At 48.0% G+C, this 20,860-nt stretch overlaps 1 long non-coding RNA gene across 1 annotated transcript in view; it reads left to right on the forward strand.

The window, feature by feature from the left end:
• LOC147737601 (uncharacterized) overlaps nt 1-20,860 on the forward strand; it is a 75,165-nt gene that overhangs the window by 9,318 nt on the left and 44,987 nt on the right. Inside the window, exons 2-3 of the long non-coding RNA XR_015299841.1 lie at nt 7,605-7,655; nt 11,135-11,253. This is a non-coding gene — a long non-coding RNA (uncharacterized LOC147737601). The remainder of the gene's footprint in view (nt 1-7,604; nt 7,656-11,134; nt 11,254-20,860) is intronic.

Genomic DNA, 20,860 nt, shown 5'->3' on the forward strand with positions numbered 1-20,860 from the left:
CTTGATGTTAGGATTAAAGCCACATGGTAGAATGAGCAATTAATTCTGACAAAAAAAACATGTAAAAGAATGGAAAGGTTGTGGAGAAAAAACTATGATCCCGCCATCAAAAGTCAATATAAGGCAGCTATTGGACAATATCCTAGGGAGATGATCCAAGCACAGGCCAAATTCTTTGAAGAAAAAATAATACGGCACACAACACACCAATGGGTTTCCATCCCCAACATAGCACAGAGTCAGCTCTGTTGGTGGTAACTGAGGAACTAAAAAAGTGTTAAACAAGGGGTGCACAGCGGCCATTCTACTCCTGGATCTGAGCGCCACATTTGATACAGTGGACCATTGCACATTGATCAATAGGCTAAAGGAAGAATGTATCACAGGCAATCAACCAATCAATCAGAGTACTTGTAAAGTGCGCTACTTACCCATGAGGGTCTCAATGCGCTGAGGGGAGGGGGGTGCTGCTACTGCTCGAAGAGCCAGGTCTTGAGGAGTCTTCTGAAGGCAAGTAGGTCTTGGGTCTGCCGTATGTGGGTAGGGAGGGTTTTCCGGGTCTTGGCGGCGAGGTAGGAGAAGGATCTGCCGCCAGAGGTCGTTCGTTGAATGCAGGGGACAGCGGCGAGGGCGAAGCTAGCGGAGCGGAGCTGGCGGGTGGGGGTGTGGAAGCTGAGTCTGCTGTTCAGGTAGGCTGGTCCGGCGTTGTGGAGTGTTTTGTGTGCATGGGTGAGAAGATTGAAGGTGATCCTCTTGTCGACGGGTAGCCAGTGTAGGTCTCTCAGGTGGGGGGTGATGTGGCTGTGTTGGGGGATGTTGACGATCAGTCGGGTGGAGGCGTTTTGGATGCGTTGTACTTGTCGTAGGTGTTTGGCTCGGATTCTTGCATAGAGTGCGTTGCCGTAGTCCAGTCTGCTGCTGTCGAGGGCCTGTGTCACCGTTCTTCTTGTTTCGGTCGGGATCCACTTGTAGATCCTGCGGAGCATGCGGAGGGTGTTGTAGCTGGAGGGGGAGATGGAGTTGACCTGCTTAGACATGGAGAGGGAGGAGTCGAGGATGAATCCTAGGTTTCGTGCAAGGTCAGTGGGTGTTGGTGCTGTTCCCAGTGTGGTCGGCCACCAAGAGTCGTCCCAGGCTGAGGGGGTGGGTCCGAGGATGAGGACCTCCGTCTTGTCTGAGTTCAACGTCAGACGGCTGCTCCTCATCCAGTCGGCGACGGCCTTCATTCCCTCGTGGAGGTTGGTTTTAGCGGTGTGTGGGTTCTTGGTGAGGGAGAGGATGAGCTGGGTGTCGTCGGCGTAGGAGATGATGTTGATGTCGTGATGGTGGGCCACGTGTGCAAGGGGGGCCATGTAGACGTTGAACAGCATCGGGATGAGGGATGAGCCCTGGAGGACGCCATAGATGATGTCGGTGGCTTCGGATTGGAAGGGTGGGAGGCGGACACTCTGGGTTCTGCCGGAGAGGAAGGACGTGGTCCAGTCAAGGGCCTTCTCTTGGAATTCCGGCTTCCAGGAGGCGTGTCTTTAGAGTGCGATGGCAGACCCTGTCGAAGGTGGCTGACAGGTAGAGGAGGATGAGAGCTGATGTTTCGCCGTTGTCTAGTTGGCACAGCAATAAAGTGGCTCACTTCATTTCTGAAAGACAGAGTTGCTGGAAGAGGACTATCTATCCGATACCCTCCAACTACCGTGCAGAGTCCCACAGGGCTCTGCACTGAGCCCCACACTTTTTAATATTTACATGCAACCTCTTTCAGGGATTGTACAAGAATTTGGTCTATCCATAGTGTTGTACACGGACGATACGCAACTTGTATTATTAGTGACGAATGGCCCCCACTCCCTACACAACAACCTAGGGCTGTGCATGACACGAATAGCTGAATGGATGTGTAAATAGAATCTTATAAGCTGGCCTACTCAGTTGGGAGAACCACCAACCCCCAAGACTGCCATCAAAAACCTGGGAATCTGGCTAGACAAACATTTAAGCATGGAGTCCCAAGCAAAGAAACTTTCAGGCAAATATTTCGGCTTACTCCATATGCTTCGTAAAATTCACCTCATCCTACCTGAACAATCTCGTAGAATTGTGATCTAAGCATTAATCGTGTCACAGCTGGACTAGGGGAACTTGCTGTATCTGGGCGCACCAAAATATGTCATTAACCTTTTGCAGGTGGTGCAGAATGCCACATCAAGAACCCTGCTACAAATCCCGAAACAGCAGTCGGCCAGGGCAGCCCTGAGGACACTTCACTGGCTTCCAGTCCAGGCGTGGATCACGTTCAAGGCACTGGGTATCGCACACAGAGCCATGAATGACAGAGGACCGAATTGGTTACACACTATACACCGAGTAGGACCCTAAGGTCATCAGAGGATCTTCTTATGCAATAGGGCAGAATAAAAATAGCAAGATGGGGAGGAAGGTCCTCCAAGCACTTGGTTCCTAAAATGTGCAACACACTACCCAGGGACATGCGCATGATAACCAACGAATTAGCATTCAGGAAAAGACTCAAAACATTGCTCTTTCCCTAAAAACTCCCGATCTCAGGCAACTTGACTTAGTCCACCGTAGTTATGTTTCTCTTAGCGCTGGGAAGCCTAAGGGCAGCTATGCACCTTACAAATACATAAACAACGTATCTGAGCCTCTTGTCACAATGTATTTAAGATTAAACAGACTCATGGAAGAAATGTTGCAAAAATGTAATCGACTCACTCAGTAACCAAGAATGACTCGGCGAGCCTGTCTGCCTCTGTCACTTCTGGAAAGTTAGGGAAGGATTAGCAGAACAAGCTGCTTTTACCCAGAGCATTGAATAAAAGTCTGCGCATAAAAAGCAAGTTACATTGCTATATTGTTTAGACAAAGAAGGTTTAAAACAATATTACACATTGCCATGATTAGAGTGTGAAGCATGATAATACAAAACTATATGCAGTTTGAGGTTACAATATGAATTCTTGACATCGTTCATTTAATTAATTCTGGCCCGAGAGGTCCTGACAGTCTAGGGGAAGGAGGGCGTCCATGTTTTTTGCAGAGGGGAGTGGGGGGTGGGGGTAAGTTTTGTTACACCACTGACCTGCACATAAACTTAATACACAAAAAGTTGTGAGCCAGCTCTTGTCACTGTGCCTCTCAGAGAACCCTCGACCTTAGAAATTAATTATCTACTAGCTGCAGGAACATGAGTTATCCACAGACCACTGTCAGGGAAAGACATAAGCAGCAGCTAACTTAAAGAAACACTTCTAATCCCATTCAAGAGTGAGAGGACTGAAAGTAGCCAATCCAACCCCAATCCAAAAGGCTTTATTCAGATAGCAACATATCCATAAAAGTAACACATGTACATGATAAAAAAACATTAGAAAAATAAATAGATAGCAATGTCCAATCCATAATGTAGCAAAATACAGTAAACCTATGTGAAGTGCATATTGTGAATAGTACTATACGAATGACTTCATAGATCGCACATAGATTTCCGTGCAGCCGAAGCTACTCTCAAAATGGTGCCAATGTGCAAGCTCAATGCAACATTGTCCACTTTAAATTTGCAGTCAAGAGTGTCTGTTAAATTAATATGTGACAATTTTTTAAAATATAGAATTAACAACCATTGTGCATATTTCATATAGTATTTACTAAAGACTAAAAAGTGTAAAAGCGTTTGACCGCTGTGACCATCACATGGACATGGCAGGGAGTCAAGTTTTGCGTTATACCCAAAGGGAAAACAAAGCAAGTATCTGACTGTCCCAGCTCTTAGACGGAATAGGAGGCCTCTCTCCCATTGGGACATGGGTAGTGCGATATCACTTGGTAGACAATGCTCAGGGTACTCAATGGATATAAATTTTGCGACAGTTTTTTTATTCAATTCCCTTTCTAGTCTTTCCGCGCTATAAAGTGCGTACAATGCTGTCTTTAAAACTTTTTTGTTCGTTGTTACAGCTGTGTTCGAGTTGGCAAACAGTCTACCAAGGTTAACGCTTTCCAAACTCTTCACTACCCCAGCAAGCCATGGAATATCCATCCCTTTCTCACAGCGAAGACTATCATCCATTATGTCCCTTGTGAGAGAAGCCTCGGGATTCTTCATTATGGATAGCCAAAATAGTGCGGGCGGGCCCTTATGATGTCTTCAATCTATCCTAATTTCAGTTTGCCGTGACATATGTACAGAGGGGTGGAGATTGGAGCGCCCAAGAGTTTTCTACAAAATCTATTTTCCTCTGATTGGACGCAAGAGCATTTGGCAACACCCCATACCTCTGCCCCATAGATAGCTATTGGTACACACTGGATCTTAAAAATCTTTAAAATGGCTGCAAATGTTCCCGAACTTTTAGAGCGGTGAAGACTGAGGGTTGCGTTAAAAGCCCTCGAGAACTTACTTTTACAATATGCCAAGTGTTCCCACCAGGTGCACTTCGCAGCGAAGACCATTCCCAGATAAGGTAAAGTAGCAGTGCAAGGACATTTCCTTGGCCCACAAGGCATTATAAAAGATTTTTTTAAATTTGTGCATAAATCTAGGCTGGACATAAAATCTGTGAAACCTCAAACTAAAGTGCATAGTGCATTTGGTGTGCGACCAATTAAAACTGCATCATCTGCATATAAAAGCACTGGGAGAGGTTTGCCTTAAATTCTGGGAGCATCATTAGTTGGTGTGGTCAATGATTTATGTAAATTGTTTATATATATGATAAATAGGAGGGGGGCCAGAACACATCCCTGTCTGACCCCTCTATCTACACTGATGTCATTGGAAACTTCTCCCCCACCACCAATCCAGACCCGCGCTTTCAGGTCCGTATGGAGATAGGCAAAAAAATGAACAAGGGCCTCATCCAGTCCATATTCTAAAAGGATGGACCATAGACGGGACCTATTGACAAAAGCAAAAGCTGAGGAAAAGTCCATAAAAGCGAAGTAAAGTGGCGAGTGCTGTGAAAAAGTGTACTTCCCTATGATCAAATTAAAATTAAGGCATTGCTTGTTCGTGCCAACTTTACCCCTGAAACCTAATTGGCATTGTTCTAAAATCGGATTGTCCTCTGTCCAGGTTATCTTTTTTGTGTATAAAACTCTGCCTAAAATTGTAAGGGTGTTATCTATGAGGGAGATCGGTCTACAGCAACAAGGTTGTGTGCAATCACCCTTTTTAAAAAACGGGAACGATCGTGCTAGTACACCATGTCTTAGGCAGTGGGGCATTGGTTAGATTATTAAAAATATTTAATAACAGTGGGGCCCAAAAATCTGGTTTATATTTAATAAGATCGATGGACATCCCATCAGAGCCTGGAGTTTTATTGCCCGCACTCTGACATATAGCCTCCTCAATCTCGTTTATTGATAATGAGACTCCAGGTTGCACCCTGTTAATAAAAGGGTCGGATTCAAAAGCAGGCTCTTGGTAAATAGTGGAAAAGTGACTTTCCCTGGTAGTGCTCATTATGTTGCAGCTGATGGGAGTGAACAGTTGTCCCATTGATCTTAACTCTTTAATGGTAGTCCAAAATATATTCCCGTTATTTAAGCTGGCAGCATTAATGAGCGCATCCCAGTGCTCACCTAATAACTGTTCCTTCCTATTAGCAATAGCCAGCTTATATGTCAACCTTAAGGACTTGACCACATCTTTACACCTAGGGTTTTGAGATAGGGCCTTGCGGAGTTTCCTGTTTGCAATTGAGCACTCCTGATTGAACCATCTAGGTTTGCGCTGTGCTGTAGAAATGGGTTTAGACAGCAAGGATTTAATGGCTCCACTGAGTTCGGGAAAGGTTCTGATAGCCACTGGGTGTGGAACAGGGTCTCTAAACAGATGTTAATGAGAATCATGTTTCCCCCAACCATAGAACTGAATCGATCTGCATTATTAATGCCTCGCCAGCCCAGTCTGAGGTTATCTGTGGATGGTGATAGATCCCGAGCACCACATTCTGCCTGAGGCGTTGGAACTGGAGACATCCGTAACGTTATTTGTATTGGGTTATGGTCCCCAAAGATTGTGGCCATAATTTCGCCTTTAAACAAGCTTGCTTCTAAAGCGGGGGAGATAAAAACATAATCAATTTCAGATGAACAGCCACTCCCTCTGAGGGCGGTTCAGGGGGGCATTATCTTTTGTAGTTGCATCAATTTCCATAACATTAATTAAGTTAAGGGTGTTCAAATGGTCCATTAGCTCTCTACCCCTATTGCATGTTTGTCTGCTGCTGTGTGAATATTCGCTTGACCGTGAGTAAGATAGCTTAGCATTAAAATAGCCCCCCAGACAGATTCCTACTGACTTAAAAGAGTCTTTGGATTTTCCAATAGATGCCTTCTTGCTTCTCGCTGAGGACACGGCTGCTATATCTCTTACCACACCACCTGACCGGCCTGCCTTGTCGTGGGGGTCCCAGCCCCAGTCAGTGGCTGTCATCGGGTTGTCCTCCCGCTGAGCTCCACTACGCTGTTGCATGATGGTGAGTGCCAGAGTTGTCCCTCCCTTTCAGTCTGGTCCGGGCCTTGCTGCCTGCGACCGTCTGCTATTGCCCTACTGGGCATCTGCTGCTTGTTCTCAATACTCTAAGCACTTTGCACCCAAACCTGCAGTGAATCCCCCTGTAGGCCAGCACCCCTATCTGAGCCTGGAGCACTAGATGTCTTCTTGGACCACTGCGTCTAATTCCTGCGCTATGTGCTTGCAGGCCATGGCCTCCGGTTTCCTCTGACTTGGCAGTCAGCTCCAGAGAGACTAATCCATGCCCGGGCCCTTCATCCATTGGCACCTTGTGATTCTCACAGCGTTACAGTTCATATCTCATTCCCCTTATTGGATTTTGTCATTTTAGTGTCATTTTGTTAAATACATTTTACTTTAATTTTTCTATTTCGGTTTGGGTTTTTTATTGTTTTGCATTTTGACTTTTACTTGTTTTGTTTCTGCATCAATGTTTTACATATTACCTTAAGTTAAGCCTGCCTGTTCGGTGCTTAGGTACCAGGGGGTTGATCCTAGGTTAATTGAATGGCTTTGAAAGTTCACTCTGACAACGGTTGTGATTGTTCCTCATCTACCGCAAATAATAATTCAGTTTCTTACAGAAACTATCTGAAATTGTCTGCAAAACAGGCAGTTGATAACCTACCAGGGTTGAAGCATCCTGTGGACAAATTGGAATATGGGACGAGTATTGTGTGGCAATAGAACCTCTAAAAATATTCAGCTTGGAGATGAACCAAGAATCACGCTTGAATGTCACACCCTTTTAAAACAAGGTAGTCAGGAAAGTGTGGCCAATACATTGCAGCTCTTTGCATTTTGGCAGCCCCAAGCAAATTTGAGAACAGAGTGGATGTATGTAGCAGAGACGAGTGTTCACCCAATGTGAGTGGTGATATCCGCTTTGCTTATCTGCCTGAAGTTATGATGCTGCTGACAGTAGCGTGTCTGGTAAAAGCGATGGCGTGACTGGTGGAAATATAAAGCCAAATAATAGAAAGTTATCTTCCGACACCACAGTCTTCGGGCTGAGACCAGTAACACTGAAGACTCTGAGACTCACAGCAGTATTTTCTCCTTTCAGAGCGTTATTGCTGCAGATGGAGTGAAGCCAAGAAGTAAGCACATTACTAAGGTACCAACAAAGTTTAATATAGTTCATTTGTATTAACTGTTTCTCTTTTGCAGCATTTGGAAATGCATTTTCTAGTTTTGTTGCTTTTTGGTTAGTTTTTTATTGTATGCTGTTATCTTCAGTTTAAAGGGAAAAATGTTGTAGTGTGTGACCTTAATGCTGCAGTTTGCATTTCATTACCATCATTTGCTTATCCTGGAAAATGTCCAGGGTGGAGGAGGTTTCCTGTTCAAGAGTTCTTTCTTCAGCTTCTGGGCAGTTGTTGCTCTGCGGCGATCTGTGGTCCTGTTTCTCTGCTCTTCTTGTAGCTCCTATCAGAGCTTCATCCATCCGCCAAAGAAAATAGGATGCCAGGCATCACCCAGCACACAACACAGACTATGATGGGCTACGTCTATCTGCTCGGTGCAGTTGGAGCGCGGATAAAGTTCTCCGGACCCATCATGCTGTGAATGTAACCTAAGGACTTAAGATGAAATGTAGAGCTTACCTCTTTCCTGAGTGGCTCCAGACTGCTGTGTGCAGACCCGATAGCTGGCAGCACCCTGGAGTATGTATGTATAAATCAGATTATTTTGGAAGTAACCTGCAATATAGTAGCAGGCAGCACCCTGCCATAGAGTAAGATTTCTCATAGTATTTTATTTCCTGACACATTAATGGAGATTGTCTTTAACTGGCAGAAGAACAACACTGACCGTACATTTTTCTGGGTTTGTCTTTAAAATGTCGTACACATTAGGAATGGCACTTTGTTCTGCTGAAATAATAACACAAGTTATCTTGCACTCTATGTTGTTGCATGGATTTTTGGCTGCAATGCATTCTATGTTTCATTCAAACGTGCTTTCTACAGGGCACATACATGATTTGCTGCTGTAGAGAAATAATGCTCCTGTGTACTGTGGCAGACTCAGAAATATTGAAAAACTTCATGATTTCTCTTTCAGCACTTCATAGTAAAACCTTTCAATTTTTGACTCAATCATTTGGCAGAAACATAACTTAGTACCATTAAAATAGTTGTGATGGGGAACATTCATGTGGGTTAGGACTGGCTCGACCAGAGTGCTTGCTGACTTGGAGGAGTATGGAGTTGACCACCTTGCCTGGTCCGGTGTGGAACCAAGCCAGCGAGGCTTTGCTGTAGGCTCGTTTGCCCTGATAGCTGGTCATCAGTTTGAGGAGGAGGAGGTGAAGAGCTGGCTAAGTGTGCCATGAGGCTGGCAGTTCAGTACATCCCTGAGAAGTGAGCTTTGAGTCGATGTAGTGTTCCTCTTATACCACGTGCAATTCACCCTCTCCAAAGCCTCAAGAATTCCAGAGTGTGAAGGGCGGCTGATTCTGATTGGGTGCTTGATAGTTTTCCAGAAACTCATGTTCTTGATTGTTCATGTTTGTCAGTAGTTAATGAAACACGCCCAGACGTTTTATCTCTTCAGTTGACACAAGCTGCAATACAAGTTCCTTTGTCGTTGCAAAAAAATATGAATGGCCAACGAGCCTCTGTAGGTCAAAAAATGGAAGGGCTGGGGAACTGTCATTCATCTCACTGCTAAGCAGAGCCATGTCATGCTTCATCTCCGTCAGGCCTCTGATTTTAACCAACATCGCTCCTTGGTCGTCACCTACCCAGTGGGTCCTTAGACAGACTTCCTTTCGTCTCTATGGTTGTGTCTTCCCTTATCCTCACTTTCTCCCCTCTCCTACCCCCCACTCCTTTCTCTCTTCTCCTAATGTATTGCTGATTGTTTGACATTATGTTTACTTGTTGATCTTTTTCTGGTATATTGTTGAACCACATTGTTGCACCTCCTTTCTTCTCGCCTGTCGGTTCCTCCAGCATCCTCCCTCTATCTATATCTCTCCTTCTCTCTTCTCTCAATTTATTTGAGACTGAACTATTTTGTCTGATGCCCGATGGAGCTACTTGGTTTAGCTATAGGGGAGATGGGCCGTGGTCGATTCCCTCCTTGGTCGTCACCTACCCAGTCGGTCTTTTGACAGACTTCTTTTCGTCTCTCCTTATTGTCTCTTTCCTTATCATCCCTTCCTCACCTCCCCTGCCCCCTCCACTACTTTTCTCTCTCCTCTCCTAATTGTATTGCTTATGTTTTGAATGGTTTGTGTGATTGTTGATCTTTTTCTGTTACATTGTTGACTCTCATGTAAAGCGCTCTGATACCTCCGGGTCTAGCCAGCGCTATATAAAAGAAATGAACCTGCGGCTGCTGAAATATGTGCTCCCACTTCCCCCAACCTCCCCCCCCCCCTCCGCTCCTACTCTTTCCAGCTTCTGTCCTCTGCCCTCGCCTGCGCCTGTCCTTTGTCCCCACCCTGTTTTTCTGTGAACCTCTTCCCTCACCACCCGAGACTGAACTATTTTGTCTGATGCCCGATGGAGCTACCTGGTTTTAGCTATAGGGGAGATGGGCCGTGGATTTCCTCCTTGGTCGTCACCTACCCAGTCGTTTTTTAGACAGACTTCCTTTCGTCTCTACGGTTGTCTCTTCCCTTATCCTCACTTTCCCTCCTCCTCTACCCCCCACTACTTTCTCTCTCCTTTCTCTCCTCCCCTAATTGTATTGCTGATTGTTTGATATAATGTTTACTTGTTGATCTTTTCTGGTTTATTGTTGAACCACATAGTTATACTTCCTTTCGTCTCTCCTGTCGTCTCCTACCGCATCCTCCCCCTATTTATGTCTCTCCTTCCCTCCTCTCTCAATGTATTGAGACTGAACTATTTTGTCTGACGCCCGATGGAGCTACTTGGTTTAGCTATAGAGGAGATGGGCCGTGGATTCCCTCCTTGGTCGTCACCTACCCAGTCGGTCTTTAGGCAGACTTCTTTTCGTCTCTCCTTATTGTCTCTTCCCTAGCTCCTATCCTCTCTCCCCTGAATCTCTCCCCTTGTCTGCCCTGGGATCACACCTTACTGGACTTTGGACGTTGCCTTGACTCGTCTACCGGTTTGTGTCCCCATCACCGTTCCTCTCCTCTTCCCATGCTGTGTCTCTCACCCACCCCTCCCCTTTCCCGCCCTAATTATCTGTCTACTTCCCGTGCTCCAACCCCCCCTCCCCGGAATCTCTCACCTTGCCTGCTTTTCCCCTTACGTATTTGTGCTTATTGTTTATCTCGACCTTACATGTAACTATGTTGCCATTCTCTAAGAACTGTGTAACCTTTGTAATGATGTAACCTGTAACTATGATTTGATGCTCATGTAAAGCGCTCTGATACCTCCGGGTCTAGCCAGCGCTATATAAAACTTTTTTTAAAATAAATAAATAAATAAAAAATGCAACTCACATAAGCAATAGTGGTGGAAGGTGTCACACATGACCTGGGACAACATCCGATTCAGCACACCCAGTTCCATTTTTTAAGTATTTGACACAATATTGAATTTATAACCTTTGTTTTTTATGGTCATGAGTCACCAGAATACTAAAAACGTGTCTTTTATTTTCAAGGTCAATTATGTAATGGTCACCAGCTTGGAAGCTCGGTTAATTCTTCAGTATTTGTCATTGATCTCCATGTGTGGCTAGTTTGGGTCTGCTCCCTGCATCGATCCTGATAACTCACACAGGTAAGGAGCTTGTAGCAGCAACATGATAACCCCATACTGTCTGTAAGAAGTGCGCTCTGGGGCAGGTATCCGATCATTTTTGTGAAACAAGGAAGGGCCAATATCTGCTATGCACATTTGTTAAAATAAAACAGTCAAATTACAGTATACTGTTCCGGAGGTTCGTCCCAGAGACATTATCCGTAACTGAACGCAGACACCCTAGGAAGCATGTGCTTTTAAGACAAGTTGCGTTCACTCACCTGAAGGTGACATGCTTCATCATTGGGCTATACTCCTCACCAGGCCGGCGCTACAATGCCTGGCGGGCACCACAAGAAGGCACTTTGTTGCAGATGTTATTTTTTTTTTTAATTCTTTTTATTAAACACAAACAAAAATAATACACTTACAATAAATGCACTGAGCCGCAATCTGCATTACAAATCTGTTCACATCTTCACGTTCCATAACGATCAACAATAAGATTTATATTCGGGATCAGGCATCCACCAGCACCTCCGGGTCTTCCATGGCCACCGGGGGAGTGCATATTTCACCCCTGTAAGCATTCCAGGGCCCCCAAATCTTCCCCATTTCTGGGGCCTACCCCGTGCCACATCCACAGCCCGCTCTCTGAACATGCACCAATCCAAATCATCCATCCATTTCCCGACTGTCGGTGGCTGAACCGCCCCCCACAGCTGAGCTATATTACGCTTCGCAATACTACAAGCCAGTGTGGCCCACGTCTTTCCATAAGACGTAAAATCAGTCGGGTCCCAGACATTCAGGATGCAACGCCTCGCTTCCAACTCAAACCCCACTCCCCACACCTCCCTCACCTTGGCATGAATAGCTGACCAATACCCCTGAATTAGAGCACAATCCCACAATACATGAAAAAAAGTTCCTGACTCACCACCCCCTCGCCTGCACTCGCCACTCACAGCCAAACCCATTCTTACCAACCGGGAGCCGGTCACGTAACAGCGATGGAGAATCTTTAATTGGACCAGCCGAAGCCTCATCTGAATGGCAACGACCCTCGGAGAGGCCACTGCCTCCCTCCAGTCCTCATCATCCAGGAGTAAACCATCCGCCGTCCACTGGCCTCTCAGGGCCACCAAGGGATCCTCCGCATGGTTAATTAGTTTTTTGTAGATCAGAGAAATCGTTTTCGTCGGAAGATGACCATCTAGTACACGATCCTCCAGCGGGGAGGCCTCCGGAGGCGCCACGCCAAGGGGGATATTAGCTAGCAGCGCATGCCTAATCTGAAGATAGCGAAACCTCTCGCTCCCGTGCATCTGATATCGTTTCTGCAGGGTCTCAAATGGGAGGATACCATCCTTTCCCCATAGATCCCCAACTCAGGAGATCCCAATTAGGTCCCATTTATCGAAACCCTTTGATTTCCATAGGCTGCCCAAACGTTCCGAGTTCCAGAGGGGTGTTGCCAACGTGATCTTCCCCTCCCACCCAAGGGAGCGGTTAGCCTCATGCCAGACCCCAACAGCCACCGCCGTTGGTCCCACCGTCGGAAAACATCCCCGCCTAGCATACAGCGCCCTAGTAAAGTCCCCTCCAGGAATCTGGCCACGGTCCATAATGTAGCCGGGGTCTAGTGGCGAGCCATACACAGCCTGGTTAACCGCCACCAGCTGTGATGCCCAATAATACTTCCTGATATTGGGCAGGCCAATCCCGCCATTATACCACGGCAGCGTCAATTTCACATACGCAATTCGGGGCCTCCCCTCCCAGAGAAGTTGTCTCTGGAGAGATTCGACCACCTTAAAGTACGACTACGGAACCGGGTCCATAGAATTCTGGAGTGCATAAAGAAAATGAGGAAGAGCCATCATTTTGAACAAAACAGCTCGGCCAAGAAGGGAAAGAGGAAGTGACCTCCAGCGTTCCACATCACGCCTGAGCCGAACCAACGGAGGCAACAGGTTATTAGAGTACCTGCTACGGGGGTCCAAGGATATAAAAATGCCTAGATATTTAAAACCTGCGACCTCCAACTTAACCGGACAGCGCGGGGGGACCTCCGGGGGATCACCGCTCAATACAAATTGGACCAACTTCGTCCAATTAATAGCAAAGCCTGAGTACCTACTGAAAACCTCCAGGACATCCAGAAATGCCAAAAGCAAAGATCGAGGAGAGGACAAATACAAAAGAATATCATCTGCATAGAGAGATATCTTGTCCTCCCAGTCTGGCATCCATCGGAGCCCCCTGATTGACCTATCCCAACGAACCCAGGCCGCTAGCCGCTCAAGCGCCAGTGCAAAAAGCAACAGGGAGAGAGGACAGCCCTGCCTGGTGCCTCTTCCCAACACGAAATCTGACGACCTGTGATTATTGATGACTACTTGGGCCAGTGGACCAGAATACAGGAGGCGAACCCAAGAAATGAACTCTGGGCCTATCCCCAACTTACCAAGGGCAGCAAACCGATAAGGCCACTCCACCCTGTCGAAGGCCACAGTGGCATCCAAAGAGAGCAATATTGTCGGCTCGTGTATCTGCGAAGCCCCACCAATTACCCCGTGTAACCTGCGCAAGTTGAGAGCTGTGTTACGGCGGGGCATAAAACCTGATTGGTCGGGATGCACCAGTGTAGTAATCACCTTAACCAGGCGGTTTGCCAACAACTTCGCCAAAATTTTAGGTTCGGCATTCAACAAAGAGGTCGGCCTGTAGGATGAACAGTCAGTCCTTGGCTTACCTTCCTTATGGAGGACAATAATATTCGCCACACGCTGATCATATGGAAGCCGACCTCTCCCCCTACTCTCCATAAACATACCCTTGACAAAGGGAGCCAGCTTATTCGCATTGACTTTGTAAAGCTCAATAGGAAGCCCATTCGGGCCTGACGCTTTACCTGAACGAACCCCCCCTGATCGCCTGCGCCACCTCATCATTGGTGAGGGGAGAATCGAGGAATCCCCTGTCGTCGTCTGAAAGAATAGGCATCGGGATATCCCTAATCATATCTGCTTTCTCGACCTCCGTATAAGGACACTCGGCCACGTAGACCTTCTCATAATATCTGCCGAAGACCTCCACAATTTCTTGCGGGTCATTGACCCTGTCAGCCCCAGGGGACCGCAGCACCGGAACTAGCTGGGACGCCCAATCCCCCCTCTCCAACCAAGCAATCAGCTTCCCGCCTTATCACCATGCTCATATATTCTACTCTGGGTATTGGCCAATTGTGTTTTAGCATTATCACGGGCCAAGGACCTGTATTCATCCTTAAGGAGAGACAAGCGATGCAACCCCTCCGGCGTGGAAGCAAATGCCACCTCTCGCTCCAGCGCAAGCAGATCTGTTTCCACCCTATCAACCTCGGCACGCCCCTCCTTTTTCTTACCCGAAATATACGAAAGCAACTCCCCCCTAAGGACTGTTTTATAAGCTTCCCAAAGGGAGCATGCGGAGGCCACCGAGTCAACGTTCTCCTGAAAGTACCTGTCCGCCACCCGCACTATCTCCCTCTTAGCCCCTGGGTCTCGGATCCGCCTAGTGCTTATCGGTGCAACCTGGGCCACATCACTCCCGCCGAGATCCAAACTAAGCCAAACAGGTGAGTGGTCCGTGAACCCCCTGGCCAAGTGCCGTACCTCCCGGACCCACGCAGCCTGAGCCGCCGGCACCAAAACATAATCTAACCTAGAAAGGGATTTATGCGCCGCCGAGACTTGTGTATAGTGTATCTCATCAGGGTGCTTGAGCCTCCAACCATCTACCAGGCCCGTAGTGCCCACAAAATCAGCCAACCACCTCTGGGAGGATAACAGCTCAGGAGCCGGACATCGATCAACATTCCCATCCATCACAGCATTGAAATCCCCACCAACAACTAGCAAACCGACCGGCAAGGACAGGAAAATTTTACAAAGATCATGAAATGTGTCCGTCTGGAGGGTCGGAGGAACATAAACAGACAAAAAGTCACACTTCTCCCCTCCCACAAACCAGAGACACCAACATACCTCCCCCTGTTGTCGATCCATGTAGTCTGTATGGAGAGAGGGAAGGGGTTCTTGACCAAGATCCCAACCCATCGTGACTCTGTCGTAAAGCCAGCATGTGCAACCAATTTATAGCCTCCCCTGTGAAGTGCCATGCAACGCCTACCCATAAGGTGAGTTTCTTGCAACAACACAAGGTCCGGGGAATGCCTACGGATTAATTGACTCACCATACCCCTCTTAATCTTGTCCCCCAACCCATTAACATTCCAGCTCAGCGTGGAGATCCCTACTGCCCCTTTAACGGAAGACATTGAAAAGGCAAACCTGGGCCACATCACTCCCGCCGAGATCCAAACTAAGCCAAACTAAGCCAAACAGGTGAGTGGTCCGTGAACCCCCTGGCCAAGTGCCTTACCTCCCGGACCCACGCAGCCTGAGCCGCCGGCACCAAAACATAATCTAACCTAGAAAGGGATTTATGCGCCGCCGAGACTTGTGTATAGTGTATCTCATCAGGGTGCTTGAGCCTCCAACCATCTACCAGGCCCGTAGTGCCCACAAAATCAGCCAACCACCTCTGGGAGGATAACAGCTCAGGAGCCGGGCATCGATCAACATTCCCATCCATCACAGCATTGAAATCCCCACCAACAACTAGCAAACCGACCGGCAAGGACAGGAAAATTTTACAAAGATCATGAAATGTGTCCGTCTGGAGGGTCGGAGGAACATAAACAGACAAAAAGGTCACACTTCTCCCCTCCCACAAACCAGAGACACCAACATACCTCCCCCTGTTGTCGATCCATGTAGCCTGTATGGAGAGAGGGAAGGTGTTCTTGACCAAGATCCCGACCCATCGTGACTCTGTCGTAAAGCCAGCGTGTGCAACCAATTTATAGCCTCCCCTGTGAAGTGCCATGCAACGCCTACCCATAAGGTGAGTTTCTTGCAACAACACAAGGTCCGGGGAATGCCTACGGATTAATTGACTCACCATACCCCTCTTAATCTTGTCCCCCAACCCATTAACATTCCAGCTCAGCGTGGAGATCCCTACTGCCCCTTTAACGGAAGACATTGAAAAGGCAAAAGCAAACATTATACTGCATAAGCGCCCAGTGCAAAAAAAATGTACATACAAAAAACAATAACAAACCCCTACAACCCCCCCACCTCCCTCTCTGCACCCCTGCATATAACTTCCGCTAATCCCCAACTAGCAGTGTGCCTGTCGCCCCTAATTAACTACGAAAATCTAAAAGTAGAACACAGAGGAGGGCCTACAGACCGACCCACCCACCCCCCGCCCACCGGCCCCCAATCAATGGGACATCATAATTACTGCTCAAAATCACGAACCCAAATTCCGCCCAAAATCCTAACACCTCTACCCGGAGAAACACACCCCTCACAACTATCCAACACCCCCCATTAAGCCCCACTCAACCACATCATTGTTCCTCAGCCTCTTCTTGATCGGCTGCCTCCTGATCCGGGTGCTGAAGAGTGTCCAGCCAGTCCGCCACCACCTCAGGATTGTCGAAAAACCAGGCCTTCCAATCGAGCTCCACACGAAGGCGTGCTGGAAACATCATTGCATACCGCATGCCCCTGTCCCTCAATTTCTTTTTGATTGCGATGAACCTCTGTCTTTGCTTCTGAACCGCCTGGGTGAAATCCGGAAAGAACAAGATTGTCGCATTTTCGAATTTCAGGGGATCTGCCGAACGAGCCGCCTGCAGGATAGCGTCACGGTCCTGGAAATTCAGCATTCGGGCAATAATCGGCCGAGGAGGTGCCCCGACCCGGGGCCTGCCACCAGGCACTCGGTGGGCTCGTTCCACGGTGAAGAACTTGCGAAGCCCCTTCGGCTTAAGCTGGTCAAGGATAAGGTTCTCCACAAAGAGGTCTGTGGCCTGCCCCTCTGCCTTGTCTGGAATGCCAAGGATGCGGACGTTGTTGCGTCGGGCCCGCCCTTAGTATTCGTCCAGCCGCCGAACCATGGTCTCCCTCGAGGATCTAAGATCACACACCTCACGCTGGAGCAGGCTCACATCGTCAATGAGGCTAGTCGTCTTAAGCTCCAGCGACTTGACCTTCTCGTTGACTTTCAACAGATTGGCCCTGATCAGTCCCATCTCGATCGACACCGTGTCAAGCTTGGCATCCAGAGTCTCCATCTGCTGCCCCAAAGATGTACGGGCTCCAGTGATGGCCGCCATCAAATCCGTCAGTGTGGGCTCCTCTGCTGCAGAACCGTCGCCGGCGCCACCACTCGGACCCCTCTTAAGTTCGGCCGGCGAACCCTTAGGCAAAGTATATCTATCAAGTTAATTAGACTGGACTTGCCGGCCCCCCCGGTGGTCTTGGGGCCCCGCCGCTCAGAGTCCGTCTTCGTCGCCATTGCTGGCAGCTCTGGCCACCAGCCACAGCAGAGGCAGAACACTCCTCCCCAACGATCTCAGACCAAGGGCCACGCACCTCACCCCAACAATCTCCAACCCAGGGCCACGCTCCAGCCAAGGATGCCGTGGATCGCGTTGCACAGGCGGGCGCCGGCCGATCGAGTCCGCTCCCTCACCAGCAGCCAAATTGCGGAGCTCCGACTGGTCCGGGCCCCCCAGCCGAGAAGTTCTGCTCGGCTCACACTGGGGCCCACGCCACCTCCAGGATAATAAGGGGTGCCAGGCAAAACACCACCAGGATCAAGCGCTTATCCCACGCTAATCTGAGGCCAACAAGATCTTCAGGCGGGGCCCACTCCACACGGGGGCCCACGCCAGCTCAAGGATCCCAGGGGGTGCCAGGCAAGACACCACCCATGTCCAGCGGTGATCCCGCGCCAAACTTCCAACGGGGGGGAGGCCGCCTGTCCCACACCCCACGCCTAGCACAGCACCGGCAAGTCCACGCCACCAGGGGGGTCCGCTCCAAGCCTCAGGGCCCCTCCCCAATGGCGGCGATGCGAGGGCAATTGCTCCGGTTCCAATGACGATCTCGGGGGCTCTCAGAGGACAAAACTCAACCCCCACTATTATACCAGACCCCCCACCAGTCCGGTGGGGGTCCCGTGCCACCAGAGAGTGCCCTCGGGGCAAAGCGCCAGCCGGTCGCCGACCGGGGCGGCAAAAGGCCGTCCCGGCGGCCGAAGTTGACTCACTCAGGTCGGGGGGCCCGGCCACTCGAGTCCCCGGCTTCAGAGCTGCACAGGCCGCAGAATTCAAGGCGGCGCTGCGCAGTCCCGGGGGCACACAGGATTCCCGGGATGGTTGCTCCCGGCACCGCAAGGCTTCCCCCGCCTATTGCACAAGGCGGGGGGCAGGATGATTAACCGGATAATAGGCCGGTGAAGCAGGTTCGGCCGGAGCCGGTCATCAGGCGGCAATCATGGTCGCCGGCTCGGCTCCTTCCCCCGTAGATGTTTTATTAAGTACGCTGGATGAGCATAGTAGGACAGAGGATGTTGTGTCATAAGATGTGAGATTGGTGAAGTCTGAATATAAGATCAACTATTGACCAGTTGCCACAATATAGTAAATGTGATCTTCATGGTCCATGTTGAGTTTAAAAACAGTGGCAGAGAAATTGAGGAACTAATGGCCCCTATCACTGTGTGAAAGTATCGATCACCTATGGACCTGCTGGTAAGCTGGGGTCTATACTTCAGGTCAACTTTTTTCATGCCTTGTGTAGTCATGGAGCAATCTGTTGGCATTTCATCAGGACCAAATATGGGAAAATGGGTAAATGTGACCTAATCTTCTCCACAGCGTGAAGAGCTCTGTAACTCAAGCCTTGCACCATACATAGGTGATAAGGTGCCTATTAACATCTTACTACTACAGGTGAGCACTGCCTAACAGGGTGCACTAGATACGGTAACCCTCCTAAGGGTCAGGACATACTGACTTATCGAATAGCGAGGACGCTGCATCAGAGGGCAACTGGTTTGAAAAGCACATGCTTCCTAGGGTGTTCAGTTAGAGATAATGTCTGTGGGACTGAACCTCCAGAACAGTATTTTGTGAGTTGATTTATAAGAAGAATGTGTATACTGGACTGTCATTTTCCTCAGCATCTCTTGTGCTATGTAAAATAATATACAACACACCTGGAGGCCAACAAATCTATCATACATTTATTGCAAAAATAGCAAAAGGCCAAGCAAACTAACAAGTGACAATTGTCTTTGCAATGGACAAGAGCATCCACCCTAAAGCAAGTTGGAGTATATAATGCTAATGCTACACAATGTATTTTTATACACTTTTCTCCTAATACAAGTCAATGAAACATGAACACGTGATAGAAACAGTTACTGAAACAACACTAATCAGTAGGAGGCAGGATCTTCTCTCCAGAGGAATGTGAGGAGTCCGTGAGGTGCAGATAAAAGATACACAGACAAGCTGCAGTATTCACTGTTTCTTGAAATAACACTTCTGTTTGTCAATATTCAATTGACTACAAGATGCAGGAAAGTGTGCAGATGGACATCACTAAATAAATTGGTTCTGGGTCCTAATAGAATCATGTAACTTTGTAGGCATATTAAGACGAACAGACACATAAAATTAATATAAGAATATTGTAATTTGGTAATGTAATATATTAATGCACGTTGTGGCATTCATGTATAACCAGTTATCGGTATTAAAGAAACCAGTATATCCAGTTATGCTCAATTCCTTCTTCCTAGAGGCCACCACTGCTGCTATCCAGCTGTATTCAGCGGTGTCTCCTGTGACCTGGAATCCTGTATTTAATCAATACCAAAGTTCGTCAATGCTTCTAGCCAACTCCGGTCACTGGTGCCAATCGCACCCCCACCACCCTTGGGCCTGTTATTCTTTTAGCCAGCTCCCGTCAGTAGTGGCCCCTTGGGCCTTTATGTAAGCCTACTAGCCAGCTCCTGTTAGTACTGGCCCCTGGGACCTGTTATCATTCTAGCCAACTTGAGTCATTAGTAGCACCTTGGGACTAGTGATCATACTAACCAGCTTCAGTCAGTATTTGCTCCCTGAGACCTATTATCCTGCTAAGTAACTCCAGTCAGTAGTGATCCCTGTACCTTAAATCCTGCAAATATTCAAATCCAGAGGTTAACTCTACTGCCAACCAGTTCCAGTCAATATTGACATGTATTGTTACCCTGCCTGTAATGAATACCAGAAGCCAGCGTTGTTGCTAGCCAGCTCCAGTCACCAGTGGCCCGTCACATATTATCCTCAATAGGATCAATGCCTAAGGCCTATGCAGCTGCTAACCTGCTCTAGTCAGTTGTGACCTCCCAGACCTGTTATTCTGCATATAATCGTCAAGGCTTCGGCCCTAAATACACTCACCCCACATTCTTATAGTATAATAGCAATGTAATTTCTTTACTTACATCATAAAGTAGGTAACGCACTATATCACACAATCCCAAAAACAAAGAAAATCAAAAATTGCCTAACCATTCAGCACTCCACCTTATCAAAAATGACTAAATCACACCAAGAACTATAGCCTGCCACATCACATGGCACACTCAGCCACAACATGACAAGATACCACGGCAGGGATTTGGAGCCATTAATCCTCTGTTTGAGGCATGTGTGCTGTAGATGTACATGCTTTGCATACTCCTG

This window comes from Lissotriton vulgaris, chromosome 1_1, assembly GCF_964263255.1.
Source record: "Lissotriton vulgaris chromosome 1_1, aLisVul1.2, whole genome shotgun sequence".
Taxonomy (NCBI): Eukaryota; Metazoa; Chordata; class Amphibia; order Caudata; family Salamandridae; genus Lissotriton; species Lissotriton vulgaris.